General features: G+C 54.7%; 1 protein-coding gene across 2 annotated transcripts in view; it reads right to left on the bottom strand.

Moving 5' to 3' along the window:
* LRRTM4 (leucine rich repeat transmembrane neuronal 4) overlaps nt 1-17,286 on the bottom strand; it is a 472,503-nt gene that overhangs the window by 313,635 nt on the left and 141,582 nt on the right. The window lies entirely within an intron of this gene.

Below are 17,286 nucleotides of genomic sequence, written 5' to 3' on the forward strand. Positions count from 1 at the left end.
TACCATATTAAATTTATGGCCTCTGTTTAAACAATCCTCTCCTTCCTCCAGTGCTCTAAATGTTGCTTCAGGAGGTCTTTTTTATGGACTGTATTTCCCCCTTTATGGTTGGGACTGTAAACAGGCAGTTAAACTAATATTTGGGGACATGCAGCACGCTGAGCTCCACTTTATTTGGTCTCAAAATAAAAGCTCTTTACCAACTCCAGCTGCCCTTGGTGCAGCCTGCAAGCTGCAGCTGCTGAAATCTCCTTCCTGCTGCAGCCAGGCTCAGCCCTCATGAGGGATGTAGGCTGAAGAGGAGGCAGCAGTATGCCCAGGTGGGCAGCAGAGCCAATGGCATCCTGGGCTGGCTCAGGAGCAGTGTAGGCAGCAGGGCAAGGGAGCTTCTTCTGCCCCTGTGCTCAGGCCACATCTTGAGTGCTGTGTCCAGTTGTGGGCTCTTCCATTCAAGAGAGATGTTGAGGTGCTGGAATGTGCTGGACTTCATAAAGTCATCGAACCAGCCAGGCTGGAAGAGAGCTCCAAGCTCAGCCAGCCCAGCCTAGCACCCAGCCCTGCCCAACCAACCAGACCATGGCACTCAGTGCCCCAGCCAGGCTTGGCTGCAACACCTCCAGCCACAGCCACTCCACCACCTCCCTGGGCAGCCCATTCCAATGCCAATCACTCTCTCTGACAACAACTTCCTCCTAACATCCAGCCTCAACCTGCCCTGCCACAGCTTGAGGCTGGGTCCCCTTCTTCTGTTGCTGGCTGCCTGGCAGCAGAGCCCAACCCCACCTGGCTACAGCCTCCCTGCAGGCAGCTGCAGGCAGCAATGAGCTCTGCCCTGAGCCTCCTCTGCTGCAGGCTGCACACCCCCAGCTCCCTCAGCCTCTCCTCACAGGGCTGTGCTCCAGGTTTGTAACTGGAGATGTGACATTGCTGGCTCAGAAGCTGCCACTACCCTCAGCTTTGCTCTGTACCGAAGCTCCCCAGGCTGAGGCACCCCTGGGCACTCCCAGCCACTGGCAGCCTTTGGGGCAAGGGCAGTGATTTGTTAGCCAGGACTAAACAGCCTCCTAAAACAAAGAGCCAGGTGCTTATGTGCCAAGTGCCCAGGCCTGCTGGAAGTGGGAAGCAAATAAAAGCAAATGGAGGATATTAACTCTCTCTGTTCTTATTTTTATTGTCTCTATTGATCACAGGAGCTGAGGTCAGGAGGGAGCTCCTGTGGAGAGCTCTCTGGCCTTACCAGCTCACTGCTCAGCTTCATGAGGCTCAGCAAGGCCAAGTGCAGGCTCCTGCCAGAGCAATCCTGCTCATCACTGCAGGCTGGGGGATGATGTGACAGAGCAGCCTGGTGGGGAAAGGAACTGGAAGTGTTGGTGGATGAGAAGCTGGATGTGAGCAATGGGCCCAGAAGGCCAATGGAAACCTGGGCTGCATCCAAAGCAGTGTGACCAGAGATGGAGAGAGGGGATCCTGCTCCTCTGCTCTGCTCAGATCTCACCTGCAGGGCTGTGTCCACCTCTGGGGCCCTCAACACAAGGATATGAACCTGCTGGTGAGACCAGAAGCATGGAATCATAGAATCAGCCAGCTCCTAGCTGGGAGATGGCCTCATGAACTCTGCTCTCTACATTGGCCAAACCAACACTGGGGAGCAGAGGGATCAGTGTTTGCATCACTGGGCAGGGGACTTTGCTAGGAGTGAGACAGGCAGCCAGGACCAGCACAGGGCCAGAGAATCCTAGAATCAGGCTGGAAGAGAGCTCCAAGCTCATCCAGTCCAACCTAGCACCCAGTCCTATCCAATCCACCAGACCATGGCACTAAGAGGCCACCAAGATGATCAGAGAATCACAGAATCAGTCACGGTTGGAAGGGACCACAAGGATCACCTAGTTCCAACCCCCCTGCCATGGGCAGGGACACTCTGCCTTAGATCAGAGCCATGATCCCTAGATCAAGATAATGATCACAGGGCTGGAGAACCTCTGCTATGAGGACAGGCTGAGAGAGTTGAGGCTGCTCAGCCTGGAGAAGAGAAGGCTCCAGAGAGACCTTACAGCAGCCTTCCAGTACCTGAAGGGGCTCCAGGAGAGCTGGGGAGGGACTTTGGCCAAGCAGCTCTAAGGAAGCTAAGTAAACCAAGGGAGAAAAAGAATTGCAGATATTTGGCAGCTTTGAACAAAAAAAGTCTCTTTTTAAACCTTGTACAGCACCAAAGTAAGCAGGGGCATGCTCCTAGCAGAACATTGCTCCTTGCTTGATCCCCTACTGCTCTGGTGCTCCTTTGACATATTTCTTCACTCAATTAGTTTGAGAGAGGCAGAGAGTCAAGAGGAAAATGTGACAAGAATGAAAGGAGGAGGAGAGGGGGGGGGAAAAAAACCCCAACCCTAACTGATGGCTATTCATAATTCAGTAATTTGTTGTGGTTGTTGCAAAAGTGCAACAGGAATCAATTTTCTTATTGACATTCTCCCCTGCCCAGCCCATGCTGGATGCTCTGCTTCACTGCCAGCACTTTGTCTGTGATGGGCTCCTGCATTGATTGCTCTCCTGTGGAGTTTACTTTTTTTTTTTGGTGTGGGTAAAAGTCATTAATTTTAGGAAAGCAGCAGGGAACAACCAAGGCAGGAAAAGTCCTGGGGATGGGGTTGGATTTCTGCAGTATTTCCAAGCAGGCCAAGGGCAGGGATCTGCACTTTGGCCACCACAACCCCAAGCAGTGCTACAGGCTGGGCACAGAGTGGCTGAGAGCAGCCAGGCAGAGAGGGAGCTGGAGTGCTGGCAGAGAGGAGCTGAAGAGGAGGCAACAGTGCCCAGGTGGGCAGCAGAGCCAATGGCATCCTGGGCTGGCTCAGGAGCAGTGTGGGCAGCAGGACAAGGGAGCTGCTTCTGCCCCTGTGCTCAGCACTGCTCAGGCCATACCTTGAGTGCTGTGTCCAGCTCTGGGCTCCTCCATTGCAGAGAGATGTTGAGGTGCTGGAAGGTGTTGAGAGAAGGGCAGCAAGGCTGGGGAGGGGCCTGGAGCACAGCCCTGTGAGGAGAGGCTGAGGGAGCTGGGGGGGTGCAGCCTGCAGCAGAGGAGGCTCAGGGCAGAGCTCATTGCTGCCTGCAGCTCCCTGAAGAGAGCAATGAGGACTCCCTGAGCCTCCTCTTCTCCAGGCTGCACACCCCCAGCTCCCTCAGCTGCTCCTCTCCAGCCCTGTGCCCCAGCTCTGGTGCCCTTCTCTGGACCCACTCCAGCCCCTCAGTGTCTTTCTTGCAGTGAAACATCCAAACGGTGAGCACCTGAAGCTCAGAGGGGATCATTTGTACAGCACCTGGACAGCTCTAATGAATCTGCTGAGAAGGGTCCTGGGAATTGGCATGGGCACATTTAGATGCTAATGGCCACTGTGACATTGTGCTGGGTGTGAAGGACCTGGGGAAACGATTGGCCAAACCAGAGCTAAGCCAGGCTCCTGCCAAGCTCCCTCCCTGCCAGGTAAGAACAACTTCTGAGTAATGTCTCTGAGCACAGAATTTCTCTGCATCCACCCCAGGGACTACAGACACTCAGCTGAGTTCCCACACTGATCAGCCTGAAAGCATTCTTCTGTGCTTGGAGCCTTCTAGGGGATCTGCAGTGAGGATGGCATTTGGGTCCACCAGGGCGGTTTAGGCTGCTCAGTTAACCCTGGGCAGCCTACACAGTGAGTTGCCTTTCTCAGCCAAGTCAGTTTAAGACATTCCCATGCTCTCTTTTTCTCCCCAGTCTCTCCTCTCAGGCTCTGTGCACCCATTTGGTCCCACAGACCTCTCCTCTACACCAGCATCAAGAGAATCCCCAACTCTTAGTCTGTGCTCACAGCAGAGCTGCTGCAGCCTCTGAGCATCCTCCTGGCCCTGCTCTGGACACTCTCCAGCATCTCCACAGCCCTCTTGGCCCAGGGCTCCAGAGCTAGATGCAGGACTCCAGGTGGGGTCTCAGCAGAGCAGAGCAGAGCAGAGCAGAGCAGAGCAGAGGGGCAGAATCCCCTCCCTGGCCCTGCTGGCCACACTGCTGCTGCTGCAGCCCAGGCTCTGCTTGGCTCTCTGGGCTGCAAGTGCACACTGCTGGCTCCTGCTGAGCTTCTCCTCCAGCAGCACCCCCAAGTCCCTCTCCTCAGGGCTGCTCTCCAGCCACTCACTGCCCAGCTTGGAGTTGTGCTTGGCATTGCCTCGCCCCAGCTGCAGGACCTTGCCCTTGGTCTTGTTGAACCTCCTGAGCTTGGCTTGTGCCCACCTCTGCAGCCTGTGCAGGTCCCTCTGGCTGGATCCCTGCCCTCCAGCCTGGCTGCTGCACCACACAGCTTGGTGTGGGCAGCAAACCTGCTGAGGCTGCACTCAGTGCCTCTGCCCATGGCACCCACAGAGATGGTTAACCAGACTGGTGCCAGCACTGATCCCTGAGGGACTCTGCTTGTCACTGCCTGCACTTGTCCATGGAGCCTTTGACAGCCACTCTTTGGCTGCAGCCACCAAGCCACTTCTTTATCCATCAGTGCTCCACCCACCAAACCCATGTGGCACCAGCCTGGAGACCAGGCTGTGGTGTGGGAAAGTGGCAAAGGCTTTGCTCAGGTCCAGCTAAATGCCATCTTGAAATTCACCTCCTGAAGCATTTGTTTCTAAACCTAAGCAGTCTTCACTGTGGTTTGCTTGAGCTTGTAACTGGTACTGCAAATTACACCCAGCTGGACCCACACATCCCTCCCCTCCCACACTCAGGGCAAAGTATTAACCCAGTGCAGATCTCTTCCCCTCATGGCAAGCCAATCCTGCTTGACCTGCTTACTTCTGGAAGCACCAGGCTGAATAAATCTCATTTCTGTCACGTCAGCAAGGCCTGACAGGGCATGGAGAGGTTTGAATATTCCCCATCTGAGCAGCAATAAAACACAGCAGCAGCAAAGTCACCGTCCAAGCAGGGCACTACTGCTCCTTGTGTCACAAGCAAGGGAGAGGAAAGCAGATTAGCAGGAGCTGAGGTATGGCTAAGGGGTCCCAGGCACTGCACCACAGCAGCAAAAAAAGGAAGGGAGAATTTATTCTCAACATAGAGTGAACACTGGAACACAAGGATGGGGCCAGCAGCTCAGCAGCAGCTCTTGTGAGCACAGATGACACAGCAGTGCCTGTCCAGCAAGCAGTAACTAAACAGAGGAGCCATGGGCACTGGGCAGAGCTGGCATCCCAGCCCCCAGTTCTCCACCCATTGTCAGGGCAACTCTGTCCCTTGGACAGCAAAGTGCCCTGGTGCCCAGGAGGGACGATGGGATCTCAGCAGTGTGCCCTGGTACCCAGGAGGGTCAGTGGGATCTCAGCAGTGTGCCCTGGTACCCAGGAGGGTCAGTGGGATCTCAGCAGTGTGCCCTGGTGCCCAGGAGGGTCAGTGGGATCTCAGCAGTGTGCCCTGGTACCCAGGAGGGTCAGTGGGATCTCAGCAGTGTGCCCTGGTACCCAGGAGGGTCAGTGGGATCTCAGCAGTGTGCCCTGGTACCCAGGAGGGTCAGTGGGATCTCAGCAGTGTGCCCTGGTGCCCAGGAGGGTCAGTGGGATCTCAGCAGTGTGCCCTGGTACCCAGGAGGGTCAGTGGGATCTCAGCAGTGTGCCCTGGTGCCCAGGAGGGTCAGTGGGATCTTGGAGTGTATTAAGTAGAGTGTGTCCAGCAGATCAAGGCAGGTTCTCCTCCCCTCTACTCTGCCCTGCTGAGACCTCACCTTGAGTACTGCCTTCAGTTTTGGGCTCCCCCATTGAAGAGGGACAGGGATCTGCTGGAGAGAGTCCAGGAAACAGCTACGAGGATGATGAGGGGACAGAAGCACTGCCGGGTGAGGAGAGGCTGAGGGCCCTGGGGCTGCTTAGTCTGGAGAAGAGAAGACTGAGAGGGGATTGAATCAATGTTTGGAACTCTCTGAGGGCTGGGGGTCAGGAGGTGGGGGCAGGCTCTGCTCACTGCTCCCTGGGACAGGACAAGCAGCAATAGATGGAAGCTGCAGCACAGGAGGTTGCAGCTCAACACAAGGGGGAACTTCTTGGCTGGAAGGGTCCCAGAGCCCTGGCACAGGCTGCCCAGGGAGGTTGTGGAGTCTTCTTCTCTGGAGCCTTCCAGGCCTGTCTGGATGTGTGCCTTGAGCCAGACTGTGTGGTCCTGCTCTGGCAGAGGGTTGGACTGGATGATCTCTTTGGGTCCCTTCCAATCCCTGACATCCTCTGATCCTCTGATCCTGTGTATTTCACACATTCACAGAATGCATTGGGTTGGAAGGGACCCTCCAATGTCCAACCCTCTGCACTCAGCAGGGACAGCTCCAACCAGAGCAGTCTGCTCAGGGCCATGCCAAGCTTGACTTTGAACAGCTCCAGGGCTGGAGACTAGAACAGGTTGCTCAAGACCTCATCCAACTTGGTCCTGAACACCTCCAGGGGGGTTGTGGAGCACAGAAGCACCCAACGTGATCTTTGATCACGTTGGGTGCTTCTGTGCTCCACAACCTCCCTGGGCAACCTGTGCCAGTGTCTCACCACCCTCACTGTAAAGAACTCTTCCCTAACACCCAGTTTGAATCTCCTCTCTGCCACTTTAAACCCAAGATGAAGCAGTAGTCTCCAGAATGAGCACTTAAAACCCAAGACTGAGCTAATGTGTGCAGAGCTCAGAGAGGTGAGCTCAGAGTCTCAGCAGCTGAACAGGAGCAGCCTGTGGCACAGCCTGGGAAATCAAACAAGTCCAGACAGAGTCTCAATACCTTAAAGCCATGGAGTGAGATGATCCTGCAAGCCTGGGGACAGCTTCCAGAGCAGCTCAAAAGGGCTGGGATGTGCTCAGTGGCAGTCACCCCCCCAGGCAGGGAGCCTCAGCAACACAAATGGATGGATGGCTAAAGGGAAAATGGGATCCATGCAGACAGTGGGAAGGAATTGGGCACTGCATGGCCACAGCCCAGGCTGGAATCACACCCAGTTAGCAACACAGGCACTGAAGAGTTGCTGGTTGAGGCTCTGGGCAGCATGACCTAGGGTAGGGTGTCCCTGCCCATGGCAGAGGGGTTGGAACTAGGTGATCCTTGTGGTCCCTTCCAAACCTGACTGGTTCTATGATTCTCTGGTGTGAATGCAGGCAGGCTCCACACTGCAGCACAGCTTCTGGTCAGAGCTCTGCTCCCAAGGAGGGCTGTGCTGATTTGCTCCCTGTCCTGTGCTCATCTGCTCCCTGTCCTGTGCTGATTTGCTCTCTGTCCTGTGCTCATTTGCTCCCTGTCCTGTGCTCATTTGCTCCCTGTCCTGTGCTCATTAGCTCCTCTGTTAATGGCTTAGCAGAGATTTAAGTGACCATCACACTGCCAAAGACAAAACGAGAGTTAGAGAAGCAGCTCCTGACAGGGGACTGGAGCTGACAATGAAATTAAGGCAGACAATGGAATGAATCAAAAGTAAAAGTGATTTCAGCTCCTGCCTGTGCCTCAGGGGCATGTTTCACATTCAGGTGAAAATAACTTTCAACAACAGGATCAAGATCCAGATTTTCCCAAAGCTCAGAACAGTTCTGCCAGCAGCATTTTCAGACACAAACAGGTGAGTGAACTCGATGTAAGGTGTTTATACCAGGGGGAATGGGTTTGTGGCTGTTCAGCACAGACAGAGCAGGAGACTCACTCCTGCTTTCTGCACCTCTGCAGGACTGTGCCCCTGGACTCAGCACTGCTGAGGCCACACTTCGACTCCTGGGGTCAGTTTTGGGCACCTCACTCCAGGAAGGACATTGAGGGGCTGGAGCAGGTCTAGAGAAGGGCAACAAAGCTGGGGAAGGGTCTGGAGAACAGAGCTGGGGAGGAGCAGCTGAGGGAGCTGGGGGTGTGCAGCCTGGAGAAGAGGCTGAGAGGAGACCTCACTGCAGCTCCCTGAGAGGAGGCTGGAGCTAGGTGGGGGTTGGGCTCTTCTACCTAGTGACAAGTGACAGGATGAGAGGAAATGGCCTCAAGTTGTCCCAGGGGAGGTTTAGATTGGACATAAGAAGAAATTTCTTTGCTGAAAGGGTTCTCAGAGCCTGGCACAGGCTGCCCAGGGAGGTGGTTGAATCCCCACCCCTGGAAGTGTTTCAGAGCCACAGAGCTGTGGTGCTGAGGGCCAGGGTTTAGACCCAGCCTTGGCAGAGCTAGAGAACTACAACTACCTGAAGGGAGGCTGTAGCCAGGTGGGGTTGGGCTCTGCTGCCAGGCACCCAGAGACAGAACAAGAGGACACAGCCTCAAGCTGTGCCACGGGAGGTTCAGGCTGGATGTTAGGAGGAAGAAGTTGTTCACAGCAAGAGAGATTGGCATGGGAATGGGCTGCCTGGGGAGGTGATGGAGCCCCCATCCCTGGAAGTGTTTAAAAGGAGGCTGCATGAGGCACTTAGTGCCAAGGGTCAGTTAATTAGAAGAGTTAGGTGGGAGGCTGGACTCGATGATCCTACAAGTCTCTTCCAACCTGCTTAAATCTGTGATTCTGTGATTCTGTGAATGGTTGGACTGGATGAGCTTCAGGGTCCTGTAGCCAGGTGGGGTTGGCATCTTCTCCCAGGCACCCATCAACAGAATCATAGAATCAACCAGGTTGGGAGAGAGCTCCAAGCTCAGCCAGCACAACCTAGCACCCAGCCCTGCCCAACCAACCAGACCATGGCACTAAGTGCCCCAGCCAGGCTTGGCTTCAACACCTCCAGCCACAGCCACTCTACCACCTCCCTGGGCAGCCCAAGTTGGCAGCCAGTCACTAGTGATGCCCCCCCAAGGGGACAGTGCTGTTCAATATCTTTACTGATGATCTGGACCAGAGGACTGAGTCTAGCATCAGTAAGTTTGCAGATGACACCAAGCTAGGAGCAGCTGGGGAGGTGCTGGAGGGTAGCAGAGCCCTGCAGAGGGACCTGGCCAGGCTGCATGGGTGGGGAGAGGCCAATGGGATGAGACTGAAGAAGGCCAAGTGCAGAGGTCTACACTTTGGACACAACAACCCCAAGCAGCTACAGGCTGGGGCCAGAGTGGCTGAGAGCAGCCAGGCAGAGAGGGCCCTGGGGGTGCTGGCAGAGAGGAGCTGCAGAGGAGGCAGCAGTGCCCAGGTGGGCAGCAGGGCCAATGGCATCCTGGGCTGTATTCTACCTCTCTGCTGAACACAGCCTGTGCTGCCTGCTCGCTGCAGCCCCAGCCAGGGCAGGAAGCTTAACTCCCTTACTCCGGGAGCCTCTGATCACCACTCCAAACCTCCGACCAAACTTCCCCAATGGCTTCTTCCCCTGCATGCAAATCCCAACCACTCACATGCAGTAATTAAATTAGCATTGTTTATGCTTTAGAGTATTTAAAGTCTGAAATTACAGGCAATAACTATAAAATGGAATGATAATTAATGATAATTACTCATTCCTGCAGAAACTGGGCGACGCTCAGCAGTTACGACACTTTTTATTCCCAACAGCTACTTTATGGTACTTGAAATGACTTCCTAATTCTCCTAAGCTAATTTTTATTGCCAAGCAAAAACTTTGGCTAGTAGAGGGCAGGTTATTTGTGCTCACATTTAAAAGGCTGCAGTTTTAGATCATTTCTGGCTGCTTTCTCTCGGTGCCACCCAAAGAGATCGCTCAAGTGGGTCTGACTAGAGCAGACACTAAAGCCTCAGGGCTGAGGCTGCATCCTATGGGATGATGACTCTGGAGAAGACTTCTTTGTCCTTTGGGTAGGCCTTTTGTCCTGACATAGAATCATAGAATCAAGCAGGCTGCAAGAGAGCTCCAAGCTCAGCCAGTCCAACCTAGCACCCAGCCCTGCCCAACCAACCACACCATGGCACTAAGTGCCCCAGCCAGGCTTGGCTGCAACACCTCTAGCCACAGCCACTCCACCACCTCCCTGGGCAGCCCATTCCAGTGCCAATCACTCTCACTGACAACAACTTCCTCCTCACATCCAGCCTCAACCTGCCCTGGCACAGCTTCAGCCTCTGTCCCCTTGTTCTGTTGCTGGCTGCCTGGCAGCAGAGCCCAACCCCACCTGGCTACAGCCTCCCTGCAGGCAGCTGCAGACAGCAATGAGCTCTGCCCTGAGCCTCCTCTGCTGCAGGCTGCACCCCCCCAGCTCCCTCAGCCTCTCCTCACAGGGCTGTGCTCCAGGCCCCTCCCCAGCCTTGATGCCCTTCTCTCAACACCTTCCAGCACCTCAACATCTCTCTGCAATTCAGGAGCCCAGAGCTGGACACAGCACTCCAGGGGTGGCCTGAGCAGTGCTGAGCACAGGGGCAGAAGCAGCTCCCTTGTCCTGCTGCCCACACTGCTCCTGAGCCAGCCCAGGATGCCATTGGCTCTGCTGCCCACCTGGGCACACTGCTGGCAGAATAACCTCTCTTGTCCTGATACAGCTCTGACCATTTCAACCCAAGCACATTTCTCTGCTGGAGAAAACTTCTCTCAAAACTTTGGCCAACAACAACAGAAGTCTGCAGGAAGCATGAGCCTAAATTCTCCTTGTTGTAAAAGCTGCACAGCAGCTAAATCTTCACGAGGTTTTTTGTGTTTTAGCATGGAACAAAGCTCTAAATCATGGAGACTACAGTAAAATTGCTTTTGCTTTTTAAAAAATGGGGCCTTGTACACCACAGAGTGGAGGGCAAGAGATCAGCAGCAGCAGCAGCTGAGGGATGATGACTCAAGGCACTCAAGATAAAAAAACCTATTAACTCTCCAAACTCCAGAGTGCCCAAGAGTGAGAAGCTTCTGCACAGCCTGTTAGTCTGTTCTGACAGCTCTCTGACACATCTGAAGCTCCTGTGTACACAAATAGTAAAGAAGGTGGCAGACTTTGAGAAGACAACAAAGATTCAGCCCCAGCCTGGCTGTGCTGCCCAGCTCTGGGCTTCTGGTGCCCAGGCAGTGCTGCAGTGCCCACGCTCAGCTGCAGCTACAGCCTCCAGAAACCAGCCAAGCCCTCACCCATCAGGAGTGCCAACTGCCTGGGCAGACAGGAGTTCCAGAAACCAGCCAAGCCTTCACTCATCATAGAATAATAGATTCAAGCAGGTTGGAAGAGACCTCCAAGATCATCCATTCCAACCTAGCACCCAGCCCTATCCAGTCAACCAGACCATGGCACTGAGTGCCTCAGCCAGGCTTTTCTTGAACACCTCCAGTGATGGTGCCTCCACCACCTCCCTGGGCAGCCCATTCCAGTGCCAATCACTCTCTCTGACAACAACTTCCTCCTCACCTCCAGCCTATACTTCCCCCAGCACAGCTTGAGGCTGTGTCCCCTTCTTCTGTTGCTGGCTGCCTGGCAGCAGAGCCCAACCCCACCTGGCTGCAGCCTCCCTGCAGGCAGCTGCAGACAGCAATGAGCTCTGCCCTGAGCCTCCTCTGCTGCAGGCTGCACACCCCCAGCTCCCTCAGCCTCTCCTCATAGGGCTGTGCTCCAGGCCCCTCACCAGCTTTGTCACCCTTCTGTGGACACCTTCCAGCACCTCAACATGCCAACTGCCTGAGCAGACAGGAGGAGTGCCAGAAACCAGCCAAGCCCTCACCCATCAGGAGTGCCAGTTGTCTGGGCTGACAGGAGGAGTTTATCCAACACCTTTTAGGCTGAGGAGGGCTGCCTGGCTGAGCAAGGAGCTCCTGGAACACTGTCACACCAACAGAAGCTCTACAAGGAGTGGAAGAAAGGAGAGCTGGAATGGGGGGGGGAGGGGAGGGATATAAAGAAGCTGCCCCAGCAGCTAGAGAGCTGCTTAGGAAAGCCAAGGCAGAGGTTGAATTGAATCCAGCCAGGGAGGTCAAAGGCAACACCAAGAATTTCTTAGGCTGTCCCTGCCCCTGGCAGGGGGGTTGGAACTAGGATCATCTGATCCTTGTGGTCCCTTCCAACCCTGACTGGCTCTGTGATTCTCCCTGTGCTAGGCTGAAGCTAGCTGGAATGTTCTGGTGAGAAGGATTAGATTGCAGGCTGTGGAAAGGAAGCAAAGGTGATGCCTACTGCACTCAGAGGCTTGCTGAGATGTATAGGAACAAGAACACAAACACAGATAACAGAGGCTCTCTCTGGGCTTTGTGGGCTGCACCTCTCTAACCTAACCTGCCACCTGTGTGACTAATCCATCTGCTTCCTAACCCCCCTCACCCACCCTCCAAACTACCTTGAGCATAAAGCAAAGTCTTAGGTAAGGTAGAGGAGTGTGAAGAAGGTGGAAGGGTGGTTGGGAGCCCCTCCTGGGGACTCTGGTCTCTGGGAGGGCTGCTTTGTTTCTGTATCACTTTTAACTTGTCTGTTTCTGTCTATAGCTGTAGAGATTGTGACTCTCTGCCTGTATCTTGTGCTAAGCTGTCAATATAAAGCTTCATTCAGTTTCCAGAGCCACTGAGTCTAGTCTGGGTGACTTACAAAGTGTGGGGGGGCAGAGAACACCCAACCCATCACACATCCCCAAAGATTCTCCTATTTCAAGTTCCAAGGCTGCAGCTGCTGAAGAGCCTCTCGGATGAATCCCAGACTGCCAGGTTGAAAGAGACTCCAAGGATCACCTGGTCCAACCTTCCCAGGTAACAGCAAAGCTGAAATGAACTGACCCAGCACCCTGGCAAGCTGAGGCTCAAAATGGCCCAATGCTGGGGCCTCCACTGCTGCCCTTGGGAGATGATTCCAGTGCCTGCCTGTGCTCATGGGGAAACATTTTCCTCTGGGGTCCGATGTGGAATGTGAGGAGAACTAATTGCTAACACCACAGCCTGGAGCCAGAGCAGACAAGCCCTAGCTGCTGGATCTGTACTCCTCAACACTTAGCCAAGAAGCTTTACTCCTTTTTCTGGTCAAGAAGGATTTAAATCCAATTAGAGTCCCCACTCTGCTGGCAGTGCCTGCCTGTGTATTTCCATCGCGCTCCTCACTGGGGGACCTCAGCTTCTGTTCCAGGAAACCTCCCTGAGCAGTTAGGTCACTCTGTGCCCATCCAGTCAATGATTTTAGGAGTGGTTAGAGATTTCCACTTTTGCAAAAGTAGTTTCTTGGCAGCTAACAGAGCCCTGAGGACATATCCCTCTTGATTAGAGCATAGATCTTCACGCTGACACCCCTGAACTTCTTACGCTCGGTTGGAAGTTCTGCAGGCACAAAGGAGGGAAAAAATCCCAACCTTTATCCACTGGTGGGTGAACATTTAGCTGCTGCTGCCACCTTGCTTCTCAGCTGGACACAAACCACCTGTTGGCCAGGAGACACCAGTCCTGCCTCTGCCTTGCACGGAGGGAAAACCTCCATCCAAGGAGCACACTACAGCCACAAGCTCTTGACACCTCCTTTGCCCTGCGCTGAGCAGTCGGCACAAGCACAGCCTCAAACAGACCCCTCCTGCCCTGTGGCATCAGAAAGAGCAACTTCTTTTCCCCTTGTAAGACACATCCAGGATGCTGCAGAACAGCTGCTCTGAGACCTGAGTGTTTGCTCTCTCCCAGGAGCACAGCTGGGCTGAAATGGAGGCTTGGTGGTTATTGATCCTGGCTGCCTCCAGCCATCCATTACTTGGCACTTATCAAACCCACTTTTGACTTGCTACATCTGTGCAACACACAAAAGGCCTTTTCCAGTCAAGGGCCTGGACTAACAAAGCTGATCCTGAAATGTCATCCTGCTAATGCAGCTCAGGCAGGCTGCCTTGGGTGCAAAGGAAGCAGATAAACAACAGGCACTTGACCAAACATCTCAGGTGGGACAACGGTAACAGATCCTGGAGGTGCAGGAATAGAATGGTTTAGGTTGGAAGGGACCTCAAAGCTCAGCCAGTTCCGACCCAAACATAGGCAAGGATATCTCCCACTGGAACAGGCCACTCAAGGTCTCAATCCAACCTGGTAGAGAGGAGCATCACTGATCCCTGCCTTCTCCTGAGCCTCCTGTTCAGTATATTTATTGATAATCTGGACCAGGGTATTGAGTCCAGCATCAGGAAGTTTGCAGATGACACTAAGCTAGGAGCAGCTGTGGAGCTGCTGGAGGGTAGCAGAGCCCTGCAGAGGGACCTGGCCAGGCTGCATGGGTGAGCAGAGGCCAAGGGGATGAGACTGAACATGGCCAAGTGAAGCGTTCTACACTTTGGCCACAACAACCCCAAGCAGCACTACAGGCTGGGGCCAGAGTGGCTGAGAGCAGCCAGGCAGAGAGGGAGCTGGGGGTGCTGGCAGAGAGGAGCTGAAGAGGAGGCAGCAGTGCCCAGGTGGGCAGCAGAGCCAATGGCATCCTGGGCTGGCTCAGGAGCAGTGTGGGCAGCAGGACAAGGGAGCTGCTTCTGCCCCTGTGCTCAGCACTGCTCAGGCCATACCTTGAGTGCTGTGTCCAGCTCTGGGCTCCTCCATTGCAGAGAGATGCTGAGGTGCTGGAAGGTGTTAAGAGAAGGGCAGCAAGGCTGGGGAGGGGCCTAGAGCACAGCCCTGTGAGGAGAGGCTGAGGGAGCTGGGGGGGTGCAGCCTGCAGCAGAGGAGGCTCAGGGCAGAGCTCATTCCTGTCTGCAGCTGCCTGCAGGGAGGTTGTAGCCAGGTGGGGTTGGGCTCTGCTGCCAGGGAACCAGCAACAGAACAAGGTGACACAGCCTCAAGCTGTGCCAGGGCAGGTTCAGGCTGGATGTTAGGAGGAAGTTGTTGTGAGAGAGAGTGATTGGCATTGGAATGGGCTGCCCAGGGAGGTGGTGGAGTGGCTGTGGCTGGAGGTGTTGAAGCCAAGCCTGGCTGGGGCACTTAGTGCCATGGTCTGGTTGGTTGGGCAGGGCTGGGTGCTAGGTTGTGCTGGCTGAGCTTGGAGCTCTCTTCCAACCTGGCTGATTCTCTGATTCTATGATTCTATGACTACTGCCAGTGGACTGCTCCTCATCATCCTTGCCTGGGTGGAATTCCAGCCAGCAATGGGAGAATGAATAGGGCAGCATCCTATTACCAGTCCTTGGAGCCACACAATGTCCTCAGTTCATGAGCTGTAAAATATGTACTTCTGCCTAGTGGCTTTCTAGGGTGAGCATCTGCAGCGCTGAGAGCAGCAGAGCCTTGCCAAGGTACACTGCTGAGTGCACAGGATGCCATGGGGGAGCCACAAGGCTGGGAAAGGGACACAAACAGCACAGACAACCTCCTCTGTAAGCAGGGCTGGATGGGAAACAGATTTCCTGGCACTGCTTCTGCTCACCAGAGAGGTGGGAGCCACAAGTGGATGTTTTCACTTTATTTAACTGTCCAACCCCGGATCTGATGCAGGGCAACTGCAGCAGCTGCTGTTTATATCTCACCTCACGCAAGGACTTGCAAGCCTCTAACAAACAGATCAATGTTGTTACACTCCTCAGACCTGCAGCACATCCCTGGCATGGGATGAATTTGTGTCTCAAACCTTTGCATATTTGATCCCATCTCTCTATCTGTTACCAGGTGTCCAAACTCCAGCCCAGAAGAGGAGAACTCAAATATTTGTCTTCAGTCCCACCGGGGCAGATAATGAAGCTCTTCACCTAGCCAGGGAGAAATGACACTTTGCAGCTGCAGATAGCTCCTTCTGCTCCAGTGTCTCCATACAGCTCCCAGCATCTCTGCACAGCACCAAGAGCTTCCCAGGGCCTCGTTTGGGAATGAACTGCAGTTTGTGCAGAGGGCCCCAGGGGCAGGGAGGGCTGCAGTAAGCTCAGCAGCTGCTGCTCCCAGTAACAGGCAATGGTTCCCTGGCATGGCCTTGGACGATTATTTTGAGAGGCAAACAAACAAACGAAAGCAAAGGAACAACCCAAACCCTTGAACCATCAAACCACAACCATCCCAGCTCTTGGGGAGCAGCAGCTCCAGCACTGAGCTGTCGCTGAGTGCTGCGGGGAGAAGCCAGAGCAGAGCTGCGTGGGAACAGAGCAGAGGGAAACACCACTCTGCTGGGATGATGGATTACAATTTCATCTGGTAATGAAAATTCTTCTAATAAGGCTGTTTTTGCCAAGAAGTGCACAATTCCCCCTCCTGAAAGCCTGCTCTGTGCAGAGCCGAGAGCAGGCGGCGCAGAGCAGCCCAACCTCTGCTTAATTTATGGCGCTGCCGCCTGGGAGAGCCTGACAACCACTCCTGGTTTGAGCAGCATCCTCCACACAATGCCAGCAGCTTTCGGCCCAGCAGGCTCTTTATTTGCTAACAGGACATCAGTGCCCCTTTGCTCACCCAGCATGGCGCCTCCCTTCCTCACTCCATGCTAATGAGACACCCACTGCAGTGCTGAGGGACAGAATGAACCGAGGAGAGCTTCTACTCCTCTTTGAGCTGACTCCACTCACACTGCTGCAACTCAGAGACTCATAGCATCAAGCAGGTTGGAAGAGAGCTCCAAGCTCAGCCAGCCCAACCTAGCACCCAGCCCTGCCCAACCAACCAACCAGACCATGGCACTAAGTGCCCCAGCCAGGCTTGGCTGCAACACCTCCAGCCACAGCCACTCCACCACCTCCCTGGGCAGCCCATTCCAGTGCCAATCACTCTCTCTGACAACAACTTCCTCCTCATATCCACCCTGAACCTGCCCTGCCACAGCTTGAGGCTGTGTCCCCTTGTTCTGCTGCTGGCTGCCTGGCAGCAGAGCCCAACCCCACCTGGCTACAGCCTCCCTGCAGGCAGCTGCAGGCAGCAATGAGCTCTGCCCTGAGCCTCCTCTGCTGCAGGCTGCACCCCCCCAGCTCCCTCAGCCTCTCCTCACAGGGCTGTGCTCCAGGCCCCTCCCCAGCCTTGCTGCCCTTCTCTTAACACCTTCCAGCACCTCAACAGCTCTCTGCAGTGGAGGAGCCCAGAACTGGACACAGCACTGCAGGGGTGGCCTGAGCAGTGCTGAGCACAGGGGCAGAAGCAGCTCCCTTGTCCTGCTGCCCACACTGCTTCTAGCCAGCCCAGTCTACTGGAGCAGGGAGGCTGGACTGGATCACCTCCAGAGGTCCCTTCCAACCTGCCCATGCTGGGCTTCCCTGTGCCATTTCTGTGCACTGGTGCAAATATCTCAGAAGCATTTTAGTTGGAAAGGTCCTTTGGGCTCACCCAGCCCAACCCAGCCATGGCCTCAGCCCCACAGCTCTGCAGCTTCTGAACGCCTGCAGAGATGCACCCAGCTCCCTGGGCAGCCTGTGCCAGGCCTTCAGAACCCTTTCATAAAGAAGTTTCTTCTAATGTGCAACTGAAATCTCCCCTTGGGGTAACTTTATGCCATTTGCTCTCATCCTCTCACCTCACAGCAGGGAGAAGAAAGCAAC

This window comes from Pogoniulus pusillus, chromosome 42, assembly GCF_015220805.1.
Source record: "Pogoniulus pusillus isolate bPogPus1 chromosome 42, bPogPus1.pri, whole genome shotgun sequence".
In the NCBI taxonomy this organism is placed as follows: domain Eukaryota; kingdom Metazoa; phylum Chordata; class Aves; order Piciformes; family Lybiidae; genus Pogoniulus; species Pogoniulus pusillus.